This window comes from Mobula hypostoma, chromosome 7 (genome assembly GCF_963921235.1).
Source record: "Mobula hypostoma chromosome 7, sMobHyp1.1, whole genome shotgun sequence".
NCBI lineage: Eukaryota > Metazoa > Chordata > Chondrichthyes > Myliobatiformes > Myliobatidae > Mobula > Mobula hypostoma.
This window is the reverse complement of record NC_086103.1, coordinates 25,436,144-25,461,953: the sequence shown is the minus strand read 5'-3', so window position 1 is coordinate 25,461,953 and position 25,810 is coordinate 25,436,144.

Sequence of the window (25,810 nt, the reverse complement as noted above, 5' to 3'; positions counted from 1 at the left end):
TTGAAATATTTGCAATTCCTACAATCTCCAAAGGATGAAAAATAAATAGTGTTGACTACATTTGTTCTACGTTAAGTGAGTTCCTGTCTAATGAAATTCATTATTCAATATACAGATATACAAACTTGAGATATGGGGAGCTCAAACAATATATGAGCAGTTTATTCACAGATTGCCTCAGGAACATTCTTTTCATATTGTTTCATCCCAGAGATCATTCAGTTACAGTAACAGGGTGACTATCTGAAAACGAAAATTACTGCTCACAACCAAAATTACATTTGCAGATGGTGAGAGTGATGTCATTACTTACTAAGTAAAGGTTTCTAACTTACTGCCCATTTCGCTGCTGGAGTTTAGGGCAGTAATGAAGGTCCTTTAAGAATTCTTCATTGTTGTTTCTGGAACAAGTTTTTTGACCACTCAGTGTTGTTAGCCCTGAGCTGTATCCCCAAACCTGGAGGACTGGTGTGCCACTCTTTGTCTGGCTTCTACCCTTTGACCTCTTCGCCCTGGGTGACTACCAAGAGCACAAGGACTTGACTCTAACTAACATAGCTCTCTGGGTCATTGAGGTATGCAAGCCTTCAAAGGGATATGGGGATAAGGCAGGAACAGGGTACTGATTGTGGATGATCAGCCATGATCACAGTGAATGGCGATGCTGGCTCGAAGGGCCGAATGGCCTACTCCTGCACCTATTGTCTATTGTCTATAAGCCTATGACAAGGTTGTGATCCTCCTGGAGGTTACTAAGGTTAGAATGCTGAGAAATGAGTAGATGCTTTTAAGTACAACCAGATCTCTTTATTTCATAGCATAACAGATTTTTTTAAGATATTGTGTTTGACAGAAACTACACACTAGTAACAGTCCAATAATAGTACATGAATAATTGTGATTTGCAATGCTTGGTGAAAATAGTTCAAGGAGAAATTTTACCCAGGGTATAATGAAAACTCAATGCACCTTTCAACACTTTCAATATCCACCTCAAAGGATGACATGGTCAGAATTTTAACTAAATAAGAACACAATATGTTGAACTTGAGCCAATTAACCCTTTGTTAAGAAAGCAGAAGGCAGGTGTATGGGGTTGAGTGGGATCCTGGATCAGTCACGATGGAATGGCAGAGCAGACACAATTGGCCAAATGCCCTAATTCTGCTCCTATGTCTTATGGTCTTATGGTTGTCCAAAATGGTCCATATGGTTTCATAATCAAGGTTGTTACTGCCTATTTAGTAGAAATAAGATATGATGCATTTCATTAACCCAGCAGTAATTTTCAGAGTGCAAAGAAAATTAATATTCCTCTATTATAGTCTTGAAATAAGTTTTGATTGAAATATCCTTCAATTTTCTCTGTCAGGGTGCCATAGCACCGCTAGAGCAACACTGCTACAGCTTGTGGAGTCAGAATTCAGAGTTCAATTCCAAACCCACCTGCAAGAAGTTTGTATGTCCTTCCCGTGAGCTTGTGGGTTTCCTCTAAATGCTCTGATTTCCTCCCACATTCCAAGACGTACAAGTTAGTAGATTAACTAGTCATTGTAAATTGGGTTCTTATACTGCAAGGATATCTGTCACGGTCTGGTCCATTGACTCCTCATTTCAGTTAATTTCCTTTTCCCTGTGTCCCACTGGGTTCCTTGATGAGGGCACCTGATCCTCATTCGAACCGGCAGCATAAGAACTCTGGCTTACATCTACTCGCTGCTGGTTCATCACCTCAGCGGTGCCGCTATGTTCGTTTTCGGGCTGTCAAGAATGAGTCAAGTTGAAAGCCTATCATCCACTCTTCCTGGGTCGAGTCGAGAGCCTGCTGTCCGCAGTTCCTGGGTCGAGTCAAGAGCCTGTCATCGGCTGTTCCATGTTCGAGTCAAGACCCTGTCATCCACAGTTCCTGGGTCGAGTCGAGACCCTGTCATCCACAGATCCTGGGTCGAGTCGAGAGCCTGGTGTCCGGCTGAGTATTGCTGGCTGTTTGCTGCTGCTCCGAACCGCGATACGAATCGTCTGTTGTTGTTTGTTTTTGTTGTCTTGTGCCAGGCTGAGTATTGCTGGCCGTTTGTTGCTGCTCTAAGCCGCGATACGTAATTGTCTGCTGTTGTTTGTTTTTGTTGTCTTGTGTCCAGCTGAGTATTGCTGGTCGTTTGCCGCTGCTCCGAGCCGCGATACGAATTGTCTGTAGTTCTATGGTGTTGTCGTCTCTCCGTGTCCAAGTCTGAATCCAAGTCCACACTCTGGGTTCAAGTCCAAGTCCAAGTCCAGGCTTTGTGTTCCAGTCAACATTCAAGTCTGCATAAGAATCCTAACCCGCTCTCTGTGCCTGTGTCTTGCACTTGGGTCCACTCCCTATGCCCCATTGCAACAATATCAGCACTCACTATCGTCTACACATTCCAAGAATCTAAACTGCATTGATTGCTGGGAGGATTCTCCCCATTATATCAGCTAACCACCAGACTTTAGTGTCTTTTCTCTCTCTTCCTTCTCTCTTCTTCCCTCTTGCAATACATTCCAGCAATTACCTACATCAGCTAACAGATATATTGCAAGCATAGAACCCAGAAACATGTGGAAATTTTGTATAAATCCTCAATCATTAAATGTGTGTATATTTCTAATTAAATATTTTGACAGATAATTCATCAATACAAAATAGAAACTTAAAAAATTGAGTTATTTTCAGGGTCGAGCATGCAGAGAAACATTAAATAGGAGAGATCCTTGTATAAATCAGTTAGCTCCAAGTTTTGCCTTATCTTAGATACAGCCTGTCTGGAAGTGGATATGAGCAAAGCAATGGGAATTTGGACAGGTCCTGCGTTCTCACCATCAAAAGTGGCAAGAAGATTAGTTGCTTAGATTTAGATGAGTAGATCCAGTGTAATAATAAATTGATGATGATGAAATGTACTTGAAGCTTTAGGAATAGCTTCTTCCTGCTGGGCATTGGGTGGCATGGTAGGGTAGTAGTTAGTGTAACACTGCCCATTACGCTATTACAAGGCCACAGATCGCCTTTCGTGGTTCAATTGCCGTCATTGCCTGTAAGGAGTTTGTATGTTCTCCCTGTGACCACATGGATTTCCTTCGTGTGCTCTAAATTTCCTCCCACATTCCAAAGACATACAGTTAGACTTAGCGAGTGGTGGGCATGCTACACTCACGCTGTGGACGGCCCCCCGCACATTCCTTGCTGATTAGATTTGATGCAAACAATGCATTTCATTGTATATTTTGATGCACAGGTGATAAATAAAGATAATCTTTTCCCTCCACTAGCTAATTTCTGAACTATCCATAAAACTCATGAACACTTCCTCTCTATTTTGCTATTTTTGCACTATTTATCTATTTCTATGTTTCTTATTGTAACATAATTTTTTTATGTATTGCACTGTACCACAACAAATGTCATGACACACAAAATTTAGAAGGAACACAGCAGATCAGGCTGTATCTTTGGAAATGAACAAACAGTTGATGTTGCAGGGCAACACTCTTCATCTGGACTGGAAAGGAAGGTGGGGAGGTGCCAGAAGAGGAAGGAGGAGGCAGGGGAAGGAGTACAAGCTACAAGGTGATAGCTGAAGCCAGGTGGGTAGGAGAGGGTGGGCGTGACGTGAGAAGCTGGCAGGTTCTCCTCCACCTTTTCAGATGCAGCTCTGCAGCCCAAGGGGTTCACCATCCGCCACAAAGACAGGATTTCTGAGACTTTTAAAGGTCAAAGAGGTGGAGTATGCTTTATTATTAACTCATCGTGGGGCACAGGCACTCTAGAAAGTCCAATCACCTTGGTGTACTTCTACTCCTGGTGTACAGACAAAGACTAAAGACAATAGCACCCGTGAGGACCAAGAAGGTACGGTCAAGGGATGTAGAGGAGCACTGACAGGACGGCTTTGAGTGGGTGGACTGGACAATATTTAGGGATTTGTCTTTGAATCTGAATGAAGAAGCCACTGTTGTCACCAACTTTATCAGGACCTGTGTGGCTGAGTGTTTGCCTTTGAGAACAAACCAGACACTCCCAAACCAAAACTCATGGATGAACCAGAAGATTCATAGTCTGCTGAGGGTTAGATTGTTGGTAGGGGTGATCCTCAACTATACAAGAAGTCCAGGTATGACCTATGGAGGACTATTTTAAGAGCAAAAACAAATCCATTTGAAGTTAGAAAAGGAATTGGATGCACGTCAGCTCTGACAGAGCTTGTAGACCATTGCTTCATACAAAGCGAAAGCTAACATCATGAATAACTCTGATACTTCATTCCCAGATGAGCTGAATGCCTTTTATTCATGCTCTGAAAGGGAGAATAAAACTAAACCTGTGCGAATCCCTGCAGCATTTGGTGACCCTGTGATCTTTGTCTCAGAGTGCGATGTCAGAACATCAAGGCATCAGGCCTAGATGGTGTACCTGAAAGGACACTGAAAACCTGTGACAACCAACAGGCAGGTGCGTTCAAGGACACATTCAATCTCTCACTGCTGCATTTGGAGATTTTGACCTGCTTCAAAAGGGTGACCGTCATAGATGCCCGAGAAGAGCAGGGTGAGCAGCCTGTAATTAAATGTCTTGACAGGCTGGTTATGGGCAGGACCAACTCCTGCCTAATCAAGGACCTGGACCCACTGTAAATTGCCAATCGTCACAATAGGTCTACAGGCTATGCAATGTCCCCGGCTCTCCACCCAGCTTTGGATCACCTGAATAATAGCAATGCCTATGTCAGGCTGTTGCTTGTTGATTAGAGCTCAGGATTCAACACCATTATTCCCTCAGTTGTAATCAACATACTCCAGTACCTGGTTCTCTGTACCCCACCTTGCAACTGGATCGTTGACGTCCTCATCAGGAAACCCACAGTCAGTGTGGATAGAAAATAGCATCTCCTCCTCACTAACAATCAACACTGGCGCACCTAAGGATGCATCCTTGGCCCACTGCTTTACTCTCTCTACAGCCACAACTGCGTGGCTAGGCACAGTTCAAACGCCATCTATAAATTTGCCAATGGCTCAACTATTGTTGGCAGAACTAGATCGGCTGACTGAGGGGTGTCACAACAACAACATTGCACTCGACAGCAGTAATACCAAGGAATTGATTGTGAAATTCAAGAAGGGGAAGTTGAGGGAACAGTTATATTTCAGCAGACTTGGTATAACACTGGAGATTCATATAATGTTGAGGCTTTATAAGACACCAGTTAGGCTGCACTTTCAACAGTTTTCAACAGTTTTGGGCCCCATATCTCAGAAAGGATGTGTTGTCGTTGGAGAGAGTCCAGAGGACGTTCACAAGGATGATTCAAAGAATGAAGGAATGAAAGGCAGCTTTGGGGTTGTATTCACTGGAACTTAGAAGAAAGCAGGGGGATCTCATTGAAACCTACTGAATGTTGAAAGGAAAATATATGGAGAGAGTGTTTCCTATGGTGGGGGTATTCAGAACTAAAGGGCACAGACTCAAAAGTGAGGGGTGTCCTTTTAGAACAGAGGTAAGGAGGATTTTTTTAGCTGGAGAGTAGGAATCTGTAGAATGTTTTGTCACAGACAGTGGTGTGAATATTTAAGGCGGAAGCTGATCGTTTCCTGATCGGTCAGGGCTTCAAAGGATATGACGAGAAATAGGGTGTATGGGGTTGAGTGGGCTCGGGGTCAGCCATGATGAAATGGGGGAGCAGACACGATGGGCTCAATGGCCTAATTTTGCTCCTGTTTCTTATCATCTTACAGTCTAACACACACCAGTCCTCATCACGGGATCAGCAGTGGAAAGGATGAGCAATTTCAAGTTCCTAGGTGTCATCAATTTTGAAGATCTATTCTGGGTCCAACATATTGATGTAAATGCAAAGATGTTATGACAGCAGCTATATTTCATTAGGACTTTGAGGAGACTTGATATGACACCTGAGGTTCACATTTCTACAGACGTGCTGTGGGGAACATTCCAAATGGTTGCATCGCCATCTGGCATGGAAGTGTGACTGCACAGGATCAGAAAAAGCAGCAGAAAGTTGCGAACTCAGCCAGCCCCACCATGAGCATTCGTCTCCCTAGCATCCAGGACATCTTCAAAAGACAATGCCTCAAAAAGGAGGCATCCATCATAATGGACCCTCCATCGTGAGGACACCTAGGACATGCCCCTTTCTCATTGCTTCCATCGAGGAGGAGGTCCAGGAGCATTATGACACATGCTCAATGTTTTAGGAACCGCATCCTCCCCTCCGCTATTGGGTTTCTGAATGGACAATAGACTCATTTCGTTACCTCAATATTTTATATTTGCTCTCTTTTTTGCACTACTTGTTTAACATAATTTTTAACATAATTACATTTTCAATTCTTATTGTAATTTATAGATTTTTTTTATTATTGAATATTGCGATGTTTAGCTGCCACAAAACAACAAACTTCACAACTTTACCAGTGATATTCAGCCTGATTCTGATAGGTGAAATAGGTAAGGGGCTGAAGAAGAAATTTGACAAGAGAGGAGAGTGGACCATGGGAGAAAGGGAACGAGAAGGGGCACCAGTGGAAGATGATAGGCAGTTGAGGAGAAGGGAAGAGGTAACTAATGTAGAGAGGCTAAGCAAATGTACATGGAAAAAAAGAATATAATATGGAAAATATTGGTATAGATTTTGGTAAAAAAAAGAAGTTGAAGGACTGAGTATGTTTTAAATTGTGGTCTTTGAAAAGTGTGGGTTTTCAAAGGGAGCTGGCTATCCTTATACACATCACTGAAAGTTTTCATGAAGCAGCTGTGAGCCATTAGAAATACAGATGGTATCTTGTCTATCATTGCTGGAGGATTTGAACACATGTGCGGAGACATCTTGCTCCATTTTATTAGACCACTGGTGAGACTGCATCTGGAATATCATGTAGAGGTTGAATCTCCCAGCTTATGGAAGCATACATTTGGGAATAAGGTAGCGCAGAAAAGGTTCGCCAAATTGATTCCTAATATTTGCCATCAATTGAAAGATTAAGCAGACTAGGCCTGTGCTCTCTTGATATTAGATAAAAGAATACACAATTCTTACAGAACTTGACAGGGTAGGGATGATGTTTCCCTTAGCTAGTATGCCTGGAAACAAGGGTTACCATATCAAAATAAATGATTGACCATCCATGACTGAGATGAGAAAAAAATGTCTTTACCCAGAGGGTGGTGAAACTTCGGACTTCTCTATCTTTAAGGGCTGTGGAGGGTCAGTCAAGAAAAAGATCAATTGATTTTAGACATTTAGGGATTCAAGAGATATGAAGTTAGCAGAAATAAATGATGCTGTGGTGAATGATCAGCCATAATCATACTATATGATAGAATAGGCACAAGGACTGAATAGACAAAGCATAAAAGTATCGAAAGTAGGAAAAAGAGAAAGCTGTTCAACCCTTCGAGCTTGCTCAGACATTCAAAGCTCGTTTTCTTGCAGGCACCCACAGGCAAACAAAGAAATACAATCAAGTCTACAATAAACCCAGATAACAAAGATCTTCAATAGGATGTGTCACAGTGCCATATTTCTGTTCTTTCTCTATATCTCTTGATGCTTTTTGCAACTAGAAACTGATTTCTTTCTTAAGTACATTTAGCAACTTGCCTACTGCAGCCCTGTAGAAGCAAGTTCAGAAGGTTCACAACTCACTGTCTGCAGAAACCTTTCAGTCCCAAATCTTTCTGCACTGTCACATGAGATTGTGACTCCTTATTTTAGACCCTCAAGCCAGGAGAAACATCTCATATTGGTCACATCCAATCTGGTTCACTGAGAAAATCTAGAAAATTTTAATTGGATTCCTTCTCATATTTTATTAGCAAGTGAATACAAATTAGCGACCTTATCGCTCCTCATGAAGCAGTGTTGCATCCCAAGGATTAGGTTGGTGAACCCAAGGGCACCATGTATGTGGCAAGGAGATACTTTCTCAAAGAGACCAAAATGCACACAATACTCCCGACATGGTCTTACCTTAGCCCAGTAAAACTGTGGCCAGATAACCTTGTTTGCATACTCAAATCCTCTTTTATGACGTGCACAATGTCTAAACATTTTGCAGACAAGCAAGTTTCCTATATCATGGCTAATTCTCTGCTCCAATCCACCTTTTGGTTGATCCCACATCTTCTGATCCCTAGTATCAGAAGATCTATTGACCTAGACTTAGAGCACAAAGAGAAACCACCAAGAGCTGTCAATAATAAACAGCTCACTGTTTGGGTTCTAAATTCAAGTCAAGTCTGGTTTATTGTCACATGGTGTGGTGCAGGTACAATGAAAAACTTGCTTGCAGCAGCATTGCAGGCATGTTAATTCAGAAAACACACAGAACATAAATTATACATTTATGGTACATGTTTGCTAGCTGTGAAAGAAATGACAACCTGTAGGGAGGTAGGTTGCTGCAAATTCAAGGCATTATGCCCTGTGGTAACATCTTACAATGATATTTGTACCATCTTTGTAGTACAGTTGAGGACTGACAGCTGCTTGTAAAGGTTGTGTATAATTGATGCCTTATGTACTTAAGTAAATAAATTATAGTGATATTCACATCTACAGATGAGTTCAAGAGGAATCCACAATAAACTGCTCTGGCAAGTTACCAAGTTGTCCAGCTGGCAGAAAGTAAGAATGAGTGACTTTGCATCTTTCAAAGATTTGAAACAACGGAAGGTATTCCTTGAAACTGTAATAAAAACAGTACTTAGAGAAAGCTGAAGATGACATATTGAAGTAGGTCAGATTAAGATGTATTGAATTCCTCATTTCTAATGACAAAAGGCAGAAGGTGCTTAGCATCTACTGAGACAGAAACAAAGATGCTCTTCCAAGTGAATAATATTCCTGACATCATTGGAAAAAAAATGACGAACTTCACACAGCAATAGGGAAGTCTAGGTGAGGTATTTTTTGTGACATCGATCAGGTTGGGTACTGAATATATAACTATCTCAAATAGGATCCCATCACCAAGCATATCTTTCCCTCCCCATCACTTTCTGCTTCCCACAGGGATTGCAACCTACACAAATCCCTTGCCTTTTCGTCCTTCAGCACTGATCTCCCTCCTGGCACTTATCCTTCCAAGTGGAACAAGTGCTACACCTGTCCCTACACCTTCTCCCTACTACCATTCAGGGCTCCAAACAGTCCTTCCAGGTGAGGCAACACTTCACCTGTGAGTCTGTTGGGGTCATATACTGAGGCTGGTGATCCTGGTGTGGCCTCTTGTGTATCGGTGAGACCCGACATAGATTGGAAGACCGCTTTGCCGAGCACCTACACGCTGTCCACCAGGAAAAGCGGGAGCTGCCAGTGGCCACCCATTTTAATTCCACTTCCCATTCCCATTCTGACATGTTAATCCATGGCCTCCTCTACTGTCGTAATGAGGCCACACTCAGGTTGGAGGAACAACACCTTATATTCTATCTGGGTAGCCTCCAATCTGAAGGCATGAACATTAATTTCTCAAACTTCCAGGAATCCCCACTACCCGCAACTTCACCATTCCCCATCCCTTTTTCCCGGTCTCACCTTACCTCCTTGCCTGCCCATTGCTTCACTCTAGTGCTAGTCCCTCCCCCCACTTTCTTTCCTCCATGGCCTTCTGTCCTCTCCTATTAGATTCCCCCTTCTCCAGCCCTGTATCTCTTTCACCAATCGACTTCGCAGTTTTTTACTTCACACCTCCCCCTCCCAGTTTCACCTATCATCTTGTGTTTCTCCCTCCTCTCCCCCCACCTTTTAACTCTGCTCCTCGTCTTTTTTTCTTCAGTCCTGCCGAAGGGTCTCAGCCCGAAATGTTGACTGTACTTTTTTCCATAGGCGGTGCCTCACCTGCTGAGTTTCTCCAGCATTTATTTTCTGTGTGTTGCTTGCATTTCCAGCATCTGCAGATTTTCTCTTGTTTGCAACTGAATATATAATGTTTAACTTGATAGTATCGTGCAAGATGCTATGTGTTACTTCCAATGAAGTTCAAGTCTTTGCAATCATTTTGGAAAAGCACAGGCGACAAGAAGAGTGGCGGAAAAGTCGTGTAGGTACAAATAGATGCTCCAACAGACATTAGCATAGGCAGACCCCTGCAAGTATAGAGAAAAATAAATTTTCACTTGCTGCAGACATGGGAGAAAAAGTTGTAGAAAAAGGAAGTTCAAGAAAGTGAGGGTGAAATTGGATTTAGTGATTTCTCCTCAGAAATAGCAAAAGCATGAACTGGAAGAGTTGCTAGTGCTCATAGAAGAATGTCCTTTTGTTAAATTTTTACGGGTTGCTAATGCAGCATGGTTAGTGAAAGACTGATGTCACGCAATATCTGAAGCATAAAAATACATAAGCAAGTCAGTGCAAAATCAAGACTACGACTAGTTATTGGGAACCAAGAAGAGACACAAACACAAATGAAAATGTTTGTAGTGACAACAAACTCACCTCCAAGAAATGCTTTCATGAACTTCACAATACAATTCCTAGGTCTTTTCATCTTCACTTGCCTCATCAATGATCTTTACCTTCACAGCATCAGAAATGGAGATGTTTATTTGGGATTAGACTCCATTACCGCCTCTTCCAAATGTCAGATTCTCATTCACTATTACCCAACAAATCTGAACCAAGCCCATGAACACTATTTCTGCAAGAGAGGGTTAGAGATGATTATCCCATGGCAAGTGACACATGGTTGCTTTCATAAGGACTCCCAGAGCTCTACATGTTAGACATTTGAACCATAATGAAGCATTGGTATTATCTGGATGAGAAAACCCCAGGATTTTCCTACCCCGCATTCTTTAAAACAAGAGTAATAAGTTCATGGAGCACCATATCTCCAAGGTACTATCCATGTTTCACAGCAGCCCAACTCAGGACTACGATGGTGTATGGATCTAACATGGAAACATGCAAAGTGTGTTGTGTAATATGTGGGAAACCTGGTGAGTTCTGAAATAATGTGTCTTTTTATTCAAGGGTTTTCTTAGAACCAAGCACATGCAACATTGGCCCAAGTGATGTCATGTATACTAACATATACATTTTCCATCATCTTTCTTTAAAATGGTCAAATCCTTGGGACTTGTGAAATGAATTTCAACACATGGACTGCAGGTACTCAAGGACAGTAGGAGATGTGCTACAAATTCTGGTCTTATTCCATATAAGAATTAAAAAATGTTAATATTCTGTTTCACAGCTAAGAGATTTTAATCAACCTATATGTATCTATGTCAGAAATAAATATTTTAATATGAATTATGATTCACAATGAATTATGAATTTTGAGATTGTGTCAGAAAATGACTTTTTATCTCTGATTCTGTTTCAATTAATCTGCACCCCTCCCTGCTTATTCAGAAGGGAAGAGGAGTTTGAATTAGGTCATTGTATGGTTGAGATTTGTGTGTACAAGTTTGTGTAAAAGTTGTAGAAGAACTTAGAAGTAGTGAGACATGTGACAGAAAGGTTTGGGCAAACTACTAAAGTTCAGTGTTGTTCTGATTGAAATGAAAGCTCCTGATGAAATAATAAAACCCTTGGGTCTTGCTCTTTTGTGGTTCTCTACCCCACTCATCCATAGGGCAGTAGATACAAAACCCTGAGAGTATGTATCACAGGGCTCAACCACAGCTACTATAAGGGTACTAAATGCCTCCCTAGTTCAATAAGACAGACTCTTGATCTCAAAATCTACCTCTTTATGTTCTTCCACCTTAGGTTTACCTGCTCTGCACTTTCTCTGTAGCTGTTATTCTTTATTCTGCATTCTGTTATTGTCTTGGCTTGTTTTTACCTCAATGTGCTGTGTAATATGATCTATACAAACAATATACAAGATAAGCTTTGCACTGTATCTCAGTGCATGTGATAATATTAAACTAATTCCAATTCCAAATACAATTACAGTTACAATGTAATAAATGCTGCAAAGTACTGCAATAATTATCTTTCTCGTAGGCACTCTAGAAATTCACCCTCCTGGAATCCAGCACTAACCTGATTTTCCCAATCTACCTGTATATTTAAATCCCCCATGACTATTGTAACATTGTCCTTTCGCAGGCATTTTCTATCTCCTTTAGTAATTTATAGACCATATGCCTAATACTGCTTGGAGGTCTGTATACAACACCCATTAGTGTCTTTTTACCTTAACAATTCCTTAGATCCATCCACACTGATTCAACAACTTCCAACCCTATGTCACCTCTTTCCAATGATTTGATTTGATTTTTTTTCCCAACAGAGCAACACTCTGCCTGTCTTTTCGAAATAGTGTGTATCCTTGGACGTTAATCTCCCTGCTATAATCTTTCAGCCATGATTCAGAAATGCCTACAACATCATACCTGCCAATCTGCAACTATGCTGCAAGATCATCTATTTTATCCACTCATTTAGATACGACATCTTCAGTCCTATATTCACCTATTTCGATTTTGTCACACTCTTCTTGTTCTTGCCCCTGCCTTTCTTTAATTTACTCTTACTAATTAATCTCAAATGCTAATTGGCCACTGGTCAAAGCTCTAATACGCTGTCCTGAACCATTCCTGCCTTTTATCCTCGGGCGGTGGATCTGATTGAACTCCCTTCCTCTCCAAACTTACGATGTCCAGATTGGCTGCTGGTCAAAGCTCTATTACGTAGAACAGTGCAGCACAGACCATTCACCAAACACTGTTGTCCTGACATTTTCACCTATTTCAAGATCAATTTAACCCTTCTCTCCTACACAGCCCTCCATTTAAATTTTGCTTTCTTTAGCTTTCATTATATTTGACCATTTCTTTTGCATAATATTATGACATATTCAGTGCCAGTATGTGTGTCAGCGTAGCTATTTTAATGATTTGTCCCTTCATTCTGAATCTAACATCTAACTCCAGAAGAGTGATAACAGCAATGTAAAGTATAGGGCTGCGGCTTACATTAATTGCAAATAATCCTGTGGGAGGGAAAGGAAAGAGATAGCTCACTGCTCTGTAAGCAAAAGTCATTGTATAATATCAACATTAATCACAGACAGAAATCAAAAAATATTCGTTTTTCCTGCTGCCACATTTGTATCTGTCCTAACCCCCTCCAATCTATGCCAACACTGGTGATGAGGTCACAAGGGTTAGACTAGCCTTGCATAAACATTACATTTCCCATAACTCATTTTTCATTGGAAGCGAAGAAAGCAGAGTTCCTCAGGGAAAAGAAAATAAATTTAAATCACTCAAACAAATTATGTTATCCTCACTGTCTTTCTCCCTTTACACTTTACCTATCGACCAGAAGCAATTGCTTCCTCATCTCTGCTGGGAGCAGCAGAGCATACCTCACTGGAGACAGCAAGGGTTAACGACAAGCTGAAACTTACAGCAGAAATGTGGATTGGAGGGGTGGGGGTAGCTTAATTGAAACAGAATATGAGTTAAAAAGTCATTTTCTGACAGTCTGTCAATTTCTCACTATTAAAAAGCATTCACAGTCTGTCATATTAAAGTTAAGTATGATCAGATGATGTGATTAAAAGCTGCCGGGTCAATTTGACTGTTCAATTCACAGCTCTAAGGGACCCGTGAATGGTGAGGAACCTGTTTGAAATTCTTATCAAATAATCTTCTTGCCATGGATTTGGAAGAGGGTCGTAAAACATCTTTTGAATGTGTAAGCGAAAGGACTGTCACTTTCAAACTCTATTCATTCAAGAAAGCTATTTATTTTCCAACAGTGGATTTTCCGATCTTTAGGATTTTACCAGAGTTCCACAGAAAATAAAATGGTTTATCTTCAGTCAAAATAAATATGTTTCTAAACTTGATTTAAAGTTTCTTTGTGTGCAAATTTGTTCGAATGAAGGTAATTTGGAGTGAGCATTGGAGAAGGTTCTTGAGAATGATCCCAAGTACGAAAGTGTTAACGCATGAGGACCATTTGATGGCTCTGGCCCGTAATCACTGGAGTTTAGAAGATGGGAGGATCTAATTGAAATCTATTGAACATTGAAAGGTCTAGATAGAGTGGACATGGAGAGGATGTCTCTTATAGTGGGGCCGTCATGTCCAGAAGGCACAGCCTCAGAATAGAAGGATGTCCCTTTATAACAGAGAAGAAGAGGAATTTCTTTATCCAGAGGCTGGTGTATCTGTGGAATTCATTACCACAGATGGCTGTGCATGCTGAACATTGTGTATATTTAAAGTGGAGGCTGATATGTTCTTGATTAGTAAGAGTTCTAGATGTTACAAGGAGAAGGCAGAAAAATGGGGTTGAGAGGATTACCAAATCATCCATGATATTATGGTTGAGCACACTCAATAGGCTGAATGGTGTAATTCTGCTCCTGTGTCATATGGTCTTCTGGTTTTCCACTTCATTTCCCCTTTTTCTTTCTTGCAAAACATTTCAGAATCAGAATCAGAATCAGGTTTAGTATCACCAGCATATATTGTGAAATTTCAAACAAGAGAAAATCTGCAGATGCCGGAAATCCAAACAACACACAGAAAATGCTGGAGGATCTAGCAGCCCAGGCAAGATCTATGGAAAAGGTCTCAGCCTGAAACATCGACTGTACTCTTTTCCATAGATGCTGCCTGGCCTGCTGAGTTCCTCCAGCATTTTGTGTGTGTATGTTGTGCTGGTGATGCAGCCAGTTAGAATGCTCTCCACGGTACATCTGTAGAAAATTTGCGAGTGTCTTTGATAACATACCAAATATCCTCAATCTCCTAGTGAAGTATAGCCACTGTTGTGCCTTTTTTGTAGCTGCATCAATAGTTTGGGCTTAGGATAGATCCTCAGAGATGTTGACATGCAGAAACTTGAAGTTGCTCAGTATTTTCACTCTGATCGCTCTATGAGCAGTAGTGTTTGTTCTCTCAACTCACCCTTTCAAAAAGCAACAATCAGATCGTTGGTCTTATTGAGGTTGAGTGCAAGGTTGTTGCTGCACCACCTAACTGATATATCTCACTCCTGTATGCCCTCTTGTCAGCATCTGAAATTCTGCCAACAATAATTATGGCATCAGCAAATTTGTAGATGGCATTTGAGCTATGCCTAGCGACACAATCACAGGTGTAAAGGGAGTAGAATAGTGAGCTAAGCACACATCCCCGAGGTGTGCCAGTGTTGACTGTCAGCAAGGTGGAGGTATTATTTCCAATCCGCACTGATTGTGGTCTTCCGGTTAGGAAGTCGAGGTTCCAGTGGTAGAGGGAGGTACAGAGGCCCAGGTTTAGGGGCCTTTCAATCAGAGCTGTAGAAATGATTGCGTTAAACACTGAGCTGTAGTCAATAAACACAATAAACAGCATTATGATGTAGGTATTAGTATTGTCCAGGTGATCCAAGGCTGCGTGAAGAGACAACAAGATTGCATCCAGCACAGATCTATTGTGGCAATAGGCAAATTGGATCCACGTCTTTGGTGAGACAGGAGTTAATTCTAGCTGTAAGCAACCTCTCGAAGTACTTCATCACCATAGTTATGAGTGCTACTGGACAATAGTCATTAAGGCAGCTCACTCTGCTCTTCTTGGACATTGGTTTGATTGCTGCCCTTTTGAGGCAGGAGGGAACTTCCGACTGTAGCAATGAGAGATTGAAAATGTCTTTGAACACTTGCCAGTGGGCTGCAACAGGTTTTCAGTGCCCTACCAGGTACTTCATCAGGGCCTGTCGTCTTATGAGGGTTCGGCTTCTGAGACAGAGATCACACAGTCACTGGATGCTCTAGGGATACTCATAACTGTAGTTTTATTTTCCCTTTCAAAGTGTGCATAAAAGGCCTAGAGCTCATCTGGGAGTGAAACATCACTGCCAGTCATGATGTTAGCAAACCCTGCAAGAGTTGATGTGCATCCAGTTCCACCTTCAACTTTGTTCAGAATTGTTCCTTTGCTCTTGAGATAGCTCTCCGTAAGTTGTACCTACACACAAAATAATCTGCAGATGCTGGGGTCAAAGCAACACTCACAACACGCTGGAGGAGCTCAGCAGGTCGGGCAGCATCCGTGGAGTGTTGATAAGTTGTACCTAGGTTTCTTATATAGTCCTGGGTCTCCAGACCTGAATGCCACAGATCTAGCCCTCAGCAGACTCAGAAGATTTCTCTGATTAGGCAGCGTTTAAGCTTAGATATACCGTACAATTTTTCAGTAAGAAGTCTTAAATTCTGGACTACTTACATTTACTTTGAACTTTGCATTGAGCACATCTTGTCATCATAACATGAAGTTTACAGTTGCACAGAGAAGCTCTTCCTCACAGGGTTTTTTTTTAATGGACTGCCAAGTTTGACACCAATCTATTGTAATTGGTGGGCCTGTGTCATGGATGCATCAACTGAGCTACAATTTTCTAATATTAGTTTTACCTGGCATCCTTTGCTGGATTCAGAAGAGGACTGCAGTTTCTGTAAGTGAAATGCACAAAAAATCCAATTATGTGTGATAGACTAACAACATTCCTGTAATATAGAATGGTGCAGATTATTATTGGAACTAGTATATCATAGAAATGATATTTTATCTCAAAGGTTTAATCTCTAATGCAATATGATATGCATTCATTATTGCGCAACCTTCCTTCATTCTCGATTTTACACTGCCCACTAAGTTTGGAGTTTATGAACTATGATGGATCCAATCAACTTCCCACCAAAATTACAAGTGAGCTGCTTAATTTGAATTCAATTCCACCTACCTTCATTACAATACAGCTCACTGCTCACACTATGGCCTGCAACTAATCAATATGGTGGTACTTGTTAGGTTTCATTGAATTTTCATGAGCAGTAAAGCTTCCTCTTGACTACTAAACTTTCAATAGCTCTGAAAATCCCTCCTTATTCCCCCAGTTCAAGGGTTACCAAAGCCCTCAACTTGACAATTCTCTTTCCTGTCCATCCTCTCATGTTTTTCCCTTCCCCCTTACATTTGTCACCTCAAACATTGCGTTGGCTTTCCTTAACTTTGGCCATGGCTGGTAACAGATGGTATTTCTACTGCTTGAGCTGACACCTTGTTAACGTCACTGAATTACGGGGAACTGTTGGGCAATTGTATCTGGGCACCCTTGAAATCGGATTATGGTTTCCCTTTCTTTTGAGAGTTAAGGTTGATTTCCATCACATACACTAGATATTTAAATGCATAACACGCACAAGTATTTATTTTGTGCCCTATCAACCGAATTGTGGTGCATTATTAATCCTAAAATATTACCAGGATTTCTCAGTGTGCAAAGCACAAAATGCAACTCAGAATCAGCTGCTTCCATGTGCAAAGAGTGACGCAGGCAGAGTGTGAAAATACGATGCCAACAGACAGGCAATATTCAAGTGTCTGTTCCCTTGTGAAATCACAAATAAGCAGTTTACACTGTAAATGAAGAGGGTACAGGACAGCATATCTGAACAGCAGGAAAAGTCTTGCAACTACCCTATTTAATTCAGCATGTTCCACAAGCTCATAAACCATTTACAAGTGCCATTTTTTTTTTACAGCTATTGAAGTTTCAGTGCAAGTAACTAACAATAAGTTTTCCCATAACTCTTTTACATCCGTAGGTAGAAAAAATACACTCAATGGCCACTTTTTAGGTACACCTCTACACCTGCTCATTAATGCAAATATCTAATCAGCCAATCATGTGGCAGCAACACAATACATAAAGGCGTACAGATGTGGTCAAGAGGTTCAGTTATTGTTCAGACATCAGAATGTGATCTAATTGACTTTTCTTTCTTTCTTTTTCAATATTTTTATTGATTTCTATATAGAAGAATACAGTCCAAGAGAATACATATTCTAAAACAAAAGAAAAAATATAATAATACCAGATGCAGTATATTGAATCACATTAATGAACTCCTTACCCTATATTCATATAGGTTAGATTAATTCATATATAAAAAAAAGATCTATACCCACTACCAAAGTCAAAGCTGTTTGGGAAAAAAAAGAAGAAAAAACCTTATCAGATAATAAAATATGCTATTAACCAACTTCTGTACTTTAATGAGAAGTCAAAGATTATGAAAATAATTTAAAAACGGCCCACATAAATTTTGAAAATGTTGGTTAGATTCAGAAATTGAACAACGAATCTTTAACCATAGAATAATTGTTGGTGCCAGATGGAGTGATTTACATATCTCAGAAACTGTTGATCTCCTGGGATTTTCACGTGCAACTGTCTCTACAGTTTACAGAGAATGATGCAAAAGACGGAAATAAAAATCCAGTGAGCGACAGTGCTGTGGGTGAAATGTCTTGTTAATGCGAGAGGTTAGAGGAGAATGATCACACTGTTTCAAGCCGACAGGAACACAAATAACCGCATGTTACAACGGTGGAGTGTAGAAGAGCACCCCTGAAAGCACAACACATCAAACCTTAATGTGGAGGTGCTACAGCAGCAGAAGGCAATATCAGGTTGAAAGGCATACCTAATAAAGTGGCCTCTGAGTTTATGTTTCAATGATATACCAAATATAAGGTTGGAACATTTACTTACCAGAGGGATTGAAACATCAAGTCCTAGTAGCTCTGCAGCTCTACTGTATAGTATGTATTTAATTGTCTCTGTTCATTTTTACATAAATAGGTGGATTTCCACTGCAGCAAGTAAATTAGTTACAACATTCCCGGATAGTTAACAATACCTTTTACGAGCATTGTGTACATTTCACCACTTTACCATTCTTTCACTTGCAAATTTTGCAGCTAAAGTTTTAGGGGATCACCATCAATATAAAACCACAGAGCCAGCGATGATAGTGAGCAGAACCTGGTACTGGTGATGAAACGTCTAACATGTTTGTTATAGAGGAGATATACTCAAGAATTAACAGACGGCAGAGTCTCCAAACAGCAATCAGAATATTGACCAAATAACCTGTTTTAGTGCTGTTCGAAGGATAAAAACCTGCCTCTAGTGCTTCAAGTTAGTGTCTAGGACTTTCTTGTTATGCCTGACTTAAAGGGCAGATGGGCTCTTGATTGATGGTCTCAAAAGGTGTGCCTCCAGCACCATAACACTTCCTAAGTGCCATACTTAGGTGGCAGACAGGCTTATCACCTCAAGTCTCTGGAGTAGGACATGGTACTGCTGCCTTTAGATTCTGATGTGAAAGTGCAATTTGTTGAGCTCCAACTGAGGCCTTTTCCTCTGATTTTTAGTATAAAGTATACACAGTGCAAACAGACAGATATGAGCACTGCAGAACGCATGGCAGTGGAGGATAATGCACTGAGAGGTATAGCTGCACGACAAGTTGGAGAGTACAGCATAGTTTGAATTTAGAAGACAGATAACTGAAGCAAAAGTAGCAGCTTCCAGAGCAGGGTGCTTTTTCTTTTAATAGCAACAAATTACTTATGCTTGAGCAGAAACCAGCTTTCAAATCTCTGAGATTTTGCAGATGGCACTGGGTAAGCAACCTGGATTTCATGCTTTTGATTCTTATAGCTTTTGGGTGTTTGGGATTTCATTCACTGACAAATAGATCCAATATATTACCACTGGCAGTATTGTCTTGTCAAAAGGCCTGAAGATTTAAATTGAGAATGTCTAAACACACTTCACTTAGCACTATTAATAGCTGTCAGAGAGCAGTCAGTTCCTCTCTGGACAACTGGATTCAATTCCAATCTAGGTCCCAGAGGCATACTCATCAAACTTGTTTGGCAAAAGGTTTCAACTAACTTGTTTTAAAACACAGCAGAACCTCATGCAATGTAAAATATAAATTTGTAAATGGCAGTTCAATAATTCATGATCGTAAAATTGGTCAAAATATAAGACGAACCCTTCCATTAGTTAAATCTGTCAGTGAAAAAGTAGTCAAGGATAAAGTGAAAGGTGTTAACATAGAGAATGATTTTCAGTCTATAATAGGACAATGTTTACATTCATTTGTAACTTCCTCTGCCCCAATGAAAAGACACTGACTTGAAACTTTTACCTTACTACTTTTAGCAATGACCTGCTGAGTACTTGCAACATCTTCTGATTTTAAATGTTTCATTTCTGCAAATTATTCATTTATTTCCAGTAATAAAGCCATTAATTACTATGCTGAAAAGTTGGTATTGAACGATACTGGACAAGTGTTAACCACCTCATCAAGTATTCTGTGTTTTGGACCTCATATATGGATTGGAATCCATTCCAGAAAATGTTCAGTCAATATCGATTTGATAGGATGACTTGCAGCAACTCATTGCTGTGTTTGCAGTTTCAAGGATAAGACAATGTTAAAAGCTACGTTTGCTACATTTGTTTTTCCTGATATCCACAGACTCTTTTTTTTGTATGTGTTGAACACTTCAAAAATGTGTTCAGTGACTTGGGTAAAGGATATATTTTCAAGCCCCAACTGATTTTTCTGCATTTCTATAACCTTGATCATTGTTCCCATTGTCTTGTGCACATCATTCCATTTGCATTCTGACCCCTTCTTACTCTTAGAAATTCTTCTATAATCCTTCTCAGATATTCCCAATTCCGTGTGTTACTAAGATTTTCAGTCACCTGCACTTCATGTTAAATTTAGTTTGATATCACCCATATGAGATACCTTCATATATTCTAATGGCTTGATAAAAAAAAATGTCAATGCAAATTACACACATAAAAATTGCTGGTGAACGCAGCAGGCCAGACAGCATCTATAGGAACAGGTACAGTCGACATTTCAGGCCGAGACCTTCGTCAGGACTAACTGAAAGAAGAGATAGTAAGAGATTTGAAAGTGGGAGGGGGAGGGGGAGATACGAAATGATAGAAGACAGGAGGGGGAGGGATGAAGCTAAGAGCTGGAAAGTTGATTGGCAAAAGGGATATGAAAGGATCATGGGACAGGAGGCCTAGGGAGAAAGAAGGGGGAGGAGGGAAGCCCGGAAGATGGCCAAGGAGTATAGTGAGAGGGACAGAGGAAGAAAAAGAGAGAGAAAAAAAAAATAAATAAATAACGGATGGGGTACGAAGGGCAGGTGGGGCATTAACAAAAGTTAGAGAAGTCAATGTTCATGCCATCAGATTGGAGGCTACCCAGACGGAATATAAGGTGCTGTTCCTCCAACCTGAGTGTGGCTTCATCTTGACAGTAGAGGAGGTTGTGAATAGACATATGGTGTTTGCGTCAATGCAAATTATTTTTGTGGTGTGCCTTTAGTAGAGATGTTCAATTTAGATGGATGGCTACATTGAAAGATAAAGCAGCAGATTTGCAAACAAATAGTAGTACCCTTAACACCGATTGAAAAGTAGAATTCAACAAAACAATTTGTAAAAAGTCTTCAATATAATATACAAACTCTGGTTGAGGTTTCATAGAATTAATCATGTATTAACCATCATTATTCCATGAACTTCAAGATATCTGTATCCTGTGAATGTAGCTATAATGAACAGCAGTTATAATGGGTGACTTCAATCTACATGTAGATTGGGTGAACCAAATTGGTAAAGGTGCTGAGGAAGAGGATTTCTTGGAATGTATGCGGGATGGTTTTTTGAACCAACATGTCGAGGAACCAACTAGAGAGCAGGCTATTCTAGACTGGGTTTTGAGCAATGAGGAAGGGTTAATTAGCAATCTTGTCATGAGAGGCCCCTTGGGTAAGAGAAACCATAATATGGTGGGATTCTTCATTAAGATGGAGAGTGACATAGTTAATTCAGAAACAAAGGTTCTGAACTTAAAGAGGGATAACTTTGAAGGTATGAGACATGAATTAGCTAAGATAGACTGGCAAATGACACTTAAAGGATTGACGGTAGATATGCAATGGCAAGCATTTATAGATTGCATGGATGAACTACAACAATTGTTCATCCCAGTTTGGCAAAAGAATAAATCAAGGAAGGTAGTGCACCCATGGCTGACAAGAGAAATTAGGGATAGTATCAATTCCAAAGAAGAAGCATACAAATTAGCCAGAAAAAGTGGCTCACCTGAGGACTGGGAGAAATTCAGAGTTCAGTAGAGGAGGACAAAGGGCTTAATTAGGAAGGGGAAAAAAGATTATGAGAGAAAACTGGCACGGAACATAAAAACTGACTGTAAAAGCTTTTATAGATATGTAAAAAGGAAAAGACTGGTAAAGACAAATGTAGGCCCCTTACAGACAGAAACAGGTGAATTGATTATGGGGAGCAAGGACATGGCAGACCAATTGAGTAATTACTTTGGTTCTGTCTTCACTAAGGAGGACATAAATAATCTTCCAGAAATAGTAAGGGACAGAGGGTCCAGTGAGATGGAGGAACTGAGCGAAATACATGTTAGTAGGGAAGTGGTGTTAGGTAAATTGAAGGGATTAAAGGCAGATAAATCCCCAGGGCCAGATGGTCTGCATCCCAGAGTGCTTAAAGAAGTAGCCCAAGAAATAGTGGATGCATTAGTGATAATTTTTCAAAACTCGTTAGATTCTGGACTAGTTCCTGAGGATTGGAGGGTGGCTAATGTAACCCCAATTTTTAAAAAAGGAGGGAGAGAGAAACCGGGGAATTATAGACCGGTTAGCCTAACGTTGGTGGTGGGGAAACTGCTGGAGTCAGTTATCAAAGATGTGATAACAGCACATTTGGAAAGTGGTGAAATCATCGGACAAAGTCAGCATGGATTTGTGAAAGGAAAATCATGTCTGACGAATCTCATAGAATTTTTTGAGGATGTAACTAGTAGAGTGGATAGGGGAGAACCAGTGGATGTGGTATATTTGGATTTTCAAAAGGCTTTTGACAAGGTCCCACACAGGAGATTAGTGTGCAAACTTAAAGCACACGGTATTGGGGGTAAGGTATTGATGTGGATAGAGAATTGGTTAGCAGACAGGAAGCAAAGAGTGGGAATAAACGGGTCCTTTTCAGAATGGCAGGCAGTGACTAGTGGGGTACCGCAAGGCTCAGTGCTGGGACCCCAGTTGTTTACAATATATATTAATGACTTGGATGAGGGAATTAAATGCAGCATCTCCAAGTTTGCGGATGACACGAAGCTGGGCGGCAGTGTTAACTGTTAGGAGGATGCTAAGAGGATGCAGGGTGACTTGGATAGGTTGGGTGAGTGGGCAAATTCATGGCAGATGCAATTTAACGTGGATAAATGTGAAGTTATCCACTTTGGTGGCAAAAATAGGAAAACAGATTATTATCTGAATGGTGGTCGATTAGGAAAAGAGGAGGTGCAACGAGACCTGGGTGTCATTATACACCAATCATTGAAACTGGACATGCAGGTACAGCAGGCGGTGAAAAAGGCGAATGGTATGCTGGCACTTATAGCAAGAGGATTCAAGTACAGGAGCAGGGAGGTACTACTGCAGTTGTACAAGGCCTTGGTGAGACCACACCTGGAGTATTGTGTGCAGTTTTGGTCCCCTAATCTGAGGAAAGACATCCTTGCCATAGAGGGAGTACAAAGAGGGTTCACCAGATTGATTCCTGGGATGGCAGGACTTTCATATGAAGAAAGACTGGATGAACTAGGCTTGTACTCGTTGGAATTTAGAAGATTGAGGGGGGATCTGATTGAAACGTATAAAATCCTAAAGGGATTGGACAGGCTAGATGCAGGAAGATTTTTCCCGATGTTGGGGAAGTTCAGAATGAGGGGTCACAGTTTGAGGATAAAGGCGAAGCCTTTTAGGACCGAGATTAGGAAAAACTTCTTCACACAGAGAGTGGTGAATCTGTGGAATTCTCCGCCACAGGAAACAGTTGAGGCCAGTTCATTGGCTATATTTAAGAGGGAGTTAGGTATAGCCCTTGTGGCTAGGGGGATCAGAGGGTATGGAGGGAAGGCTGGTGCAGGGTTCTGAGTTGGATGATCAGCCATGATCATAATAAATGGCGGTGCAGGCTCGAAGGGCCGAATACCCTACTCCTGCACCTATTTTCTATGTTTTCTATGTAGCAATGCAGAGATCAAAAATTGTCCCCCATGTCCTTGGTGAAAATTTAATGGAAATATGTTTGAAATAAATTACTCTAAGAAATTCATATAATGGTATATGAACCTCAAACTCAATTTATAATTGTTTCTCCATCCACATGTAAAGAAATAGTTCACACGTTGTGGTATGCCCCACAATTACAACATACCATCAGGGCTCTGTCCATAGATCAGCCTCCAGCAGATTTAAAAGGGAAAAGCACTGTGGGAAGAACACTAACCAAATGATGCAGGCACAATGTCACATGATCTTCCCAGCATCATCCCTCAATCAATGGGCTAAAATGATCTCTCCCATTGTGCTGCCCAATGCAATTCACCACATGGACAATTTTAAGCCCAAAGGAGAGCCTCTTCTGAAGGAATTAGCTTGCAAGTGGGCAGTACATTGATTTAAAGTAATCAAATTGTGGAAGGTGAAAGAAAATATTAGAAGGTGATTGAGTGAGGAAACAGATTGAGAGTAAAATATCTCCATGTGAAGAGAATACCAAAAGCTGAGACTGTGGTATTTAAATGTTCCTTGAGTAAGTTATTAACTTCAAGCAATTCATTGAAATGATTTCATACCCATTTCCATGAATAATCTCCATAAGTTTACAATTCATTTTCCTTGGTAATGATCAATATTCTATTTGCCTGAGTCCGTTATTTCCTGCCGCCATCTCAGATGCTACTCTCTTTAGCTGGCATTCACGCTTTCTTAGTTCACGTTGGCTCAGACGTCTGACTCTATTGACATTTTGAAAAAATCAGCAAGACATCACTAATAAATTGTTTGTTCTTTTCAGGCTAATTACATTTTCCATGTGTCTGGTACAATGTACTGAGCCTCCGAGCATCCATAGAACAGCTGGTCTAGATCGTGGAGGGATAAATAGTAGGCAGGATGTTTTTGTATTACTCTTTCACAAGATGTGGGAATGAATGTGAATATGAAGCAAGTTTTTTTTAATATTTAGACCAGAGAATCACGACTTCTAAATCTCCCGCCTTATTCAATGTGCAACATTATATAAACACTCAATCACAACTAACTAAATTACTGTATGCAGCTTCTCATTAACGGTTCCTTGCCTTGAAGTTGGTCTGCTTTCAATTCTTTGAAAAGTAGAATAGGTCACCTAGACAATACTTTTCACCATCTCAGGACGTTGTATATAAGCTTAACTCACACTGTTGTTCAGCAGTAAGGTAGTCAGTGTCATAATGCAGGAAGTAAAGCCCAGATTTCCTATCATGCTCACACTTTCTAGTTACAGCACACTCTGGCTCAATAGCCCATCCTCCTGTCTTGATCCTGCCCAAACAAGACTCATTCTTGGCCTCTAATTAATTCCAGACAGCATGAGCCAGTCTGAGAAAGAGATTAGTTACAATCATCATTGCTGAGCGGAAGCTGATGTACTGGGACAGAAGAGATATCAGCTTATTGTCTTTAAAGTAATTAAAGCTAGGACCTGCTGAGTATTTTGTTCTCTGTTCATTATCTGTGTGTTCATAGTGCAATCATTTTGGATGGGTAAGTCATGTAGTCGACCTACTTTGCAGCAGAGTAACATTGTCACAGACAGATGAAATGTTCAGTCCACCTTGAAGATTCAATGTGTAAATAGTTCAGCAGTTTTGCCTGTCAAATACATTACACTCTCTTTTTATCTGTATATGTTACACCTCAGTCTTCTTTAAGGATCGTCACCTTGTTGTGGTGGAGAGGTTTGTGAGTTCCTGAGATCCCAAGAGCGATGCCAACCGAAGATTAGCTCCTGCTAGCGATATCCATGGCAGTAAGGTCAAGGGAGAGTTT